The sequence below is a fragment of the Thalassophryne amazonica genome, chromosome 5, assembly GCF_902500255.1.
Source record: "Thalassophryne amazonica chromosome 5, fThaAma1.1, whole genome shotgun sequence".
In the NCBI taxonomy this organism is placed as follows: Eukaryota; Metazoa; Chordata; class Actinopteri; order Batrachoidiformes; family Batrachoididae; genus Thalassophryne; species Thalassophryne amazonica.
The window spans coordinates 94,170,263-94,173,050 of NC_047107.1; positions in this window are offsets into that span (position 1 = coordinate 94,170,263).

Sequence of the window (2,788 nt, forward strand, 5' to 3'; positions counted from 1 at the left end):
GGTTACCTGTGCTGCTCCACAGCCTGTCCAGTGGATTTTTATTTTATTTTTTGGCACTGTTGTCGTGTGTTACCTGCGCTGCTCCACAGCCTGTTCAGTGGATTTTTGTTTTGTTTTTTGGCACTGTTGTTGTGCGTTACCTGTGCTGCTCCACAGCCTGTCCAGTGGATTTTTATTTTATTTTTTGGCACTGTTGTCGTGCGTTACCTGTGCTGCTCCACAGCCTGTCCAGTGGATTTTGATTTTGATTTTATTTTTTAGCACTGTTGTTGTGCGTTACCTGTGCTGCTCCACAGCCTGTCCAGTGGATTTTTATTTTATTTTTTAGCACTGTTGTCGTGCGTTACCTGTGCTGCTCCACAGCCTGTCCAGTGGATTTTTATTTTATTTTTTACCACTGTTGTCGTGCGTTACCTGTGCTGCTCCACAGCCTGTCCAGTGGATTTTGATTTTGATTTTATTTTTTTTTTGGCGCTGTTGTCGTGCGTTACCTGTGCTGCTCCACAGCCTGTCCAGTGGATTTTTATTTAGCGCTGTTGTCGTGCGGTTACCTGTGCTGCTCCACAGCCTGTCTAGTGGATTTTATTTTGTTTTAGCACTATTGTCGTGCGTTGCCTGTGCTGCTCCACAGCCTGTCCAGTGGATTTTTATTTTTATTTATTTTATTTTTTAGCACTGTTGTTGTGCGTACCTGTGCTGCTCCACAGCCTGTCTAGTGGATTTTTATTTGTTTTAGCACGGTTGTCGTGCGTTACCTGTTGCTGCTCCACAGCCTGTCCAGTGGATTTTGATTTAGCACTGTTGTCGTGCGTACTGTGCTGCTCCACAAGCCTGTCCAGTGGATTTTTATTTGTTATTTTATTTTTTAGCGCTGTTGTCGTGCGTTACCTGTGCTGCTCCACAGCCTGTCCAGTGGATTTTTATTTTGTTTTAGCACTGTTGTCCGTGCGTTGCCTGTGCTGCTCCACAGCCTGTCCCGTGGTTTTTTATTTTTATTTATTTTTTTAGCACTGTTGTCGTGCGTTACCTGTGCTGCTCCACAGCCTGTCTAGTGGATTTTTATTTTGTTTTAGCACTGTTGTCGTGCGTTGCCTGTGCTGCTCCACAGCCTGTCCAGTGGATTTTATTTTTATTTTATTTTATTTTTAGCACTGTTGTTGTGCGTTACCTGTGCTGCTCCACACCTGTCTAGTGGATTTTATTTTATTTTAGCACTGTTGTCGGGCGTTGCCTGTGCTGCTCCACAGCCTGTCTAGTGTCGGATTCCCTGTTTGGGAATCCGCATAGCTTAGCGTAGCTACTAGCTCTTAGGCCGTTTTAGCATGGCGGCTTCTCCTGTCTCTCCCGTACTTTTCTGCTCTGGGTGTGAAAATGTTAGTTATTCCTCGGCCTCTTTAGCAGTAACGGTACTTGTATAAGTGCAGCTTATTCGTAGCTTTGGAGGCCAGGCTTGGGGCGAATTGGAGGCTCGGCTCCGCACCGTGGAAAAATTCTACAGCTAGCCAGGCCCCTGTAGTCGGTGCGGACCAAGGTAGCGTAGCGCCGTTAGTTCCCCCCTGGCAGACCCCGTGCATTCGGGAAGGGCAGCTGACTGGGTGACCTGTGAGGAGGAAGCGTAGCCCTAAACAGAAGCCCCCGTGTACACCGTCAACCCGTTCACATCTGCTAACCGTTTTTCCCCACTCGACGATACCACTCGCCGAGATCAAACTCTGGTTATGGCGACTCTGTTTTGAGAAATGTGAAGTTAGCGACACCAGCAACCATTGTCAATTGTCTTCCGGGGGCCAGAGCAGGCGACAATCGAAGGACATTTGAAATTGCTGGCTAAGGCTTAGCGTAAATTTGGTAAGATTGTAATTCACTGCGGCAGTAATGACACTCGGTTACGCCAATCGGAGGTCACTAAAATTACATTGAATCGGTGTGTAACTTGCAAAAACAATGGTCGGACTCCTGTTGTTTTCCTCTGGGGCCCCTCCCCAATCAGACCGGGAGTGGACATGTTTAGCCGCATGTTCTCCTTGAATTGCTGGCTGTCCTGAGTGGTGTCCAAGAAAATGGAGGTGGGCTTCATTGATAATTGGCAAAGCTTCTGGGGAAAACCTGGTCTTAGTTAGGAGAGACGGCATCCATCCCACTTAGAGGGAGCAGCTCTCATTTCTAGAAATCTGGCCAATGTTTGGGATCCTCCAAACTGTGACTGTCTAGCGTTGGGACCAGGAGGCAGAGCTGTGGTCTTATACACCTCTTCTGCAGCTCTCTCCCCCTGTCATCCCCCTATTACCCATCCCCGTAGAGACGGTGCCCTGCTCCCAGACCACCAATAACTAGCAAAAAGCTATTTAAGCATAAAATTCAAAAAGAAAAAATAATATAGCACCTTCAATTGCACCACAGGACGAAAACATTATAATGTGGTCTATCAAACTTAGGTCTCTTTCCTTCTCAGTCCTGTTGGTAAATGATAGAAGAATTGATCAACAGTATTGATTTTCTGCCTAACAGAAACTTGGTTACAGCAGGATGAATATGTTAGTTTAAATGAGTCAACACCCCCGAGTCACACTAACTGTCAGAATGCTCGTAGCACGGGCCGGGGCGGGGATTAGCAGCAATCTTCCATTCCAGCTTATTAATTAATCAAAACCTAGACAGAGCTTTAATTCATTTGAAAGCTTGTCTCTTAGTCCCTTGTCCCATCCAAATTGGAAGTCCCAAAAACCAGTTTTATTTGTTATTATCTACGTCCACCTGGTCGTTACTGTGAGTTTCTCTGTGAATTTTC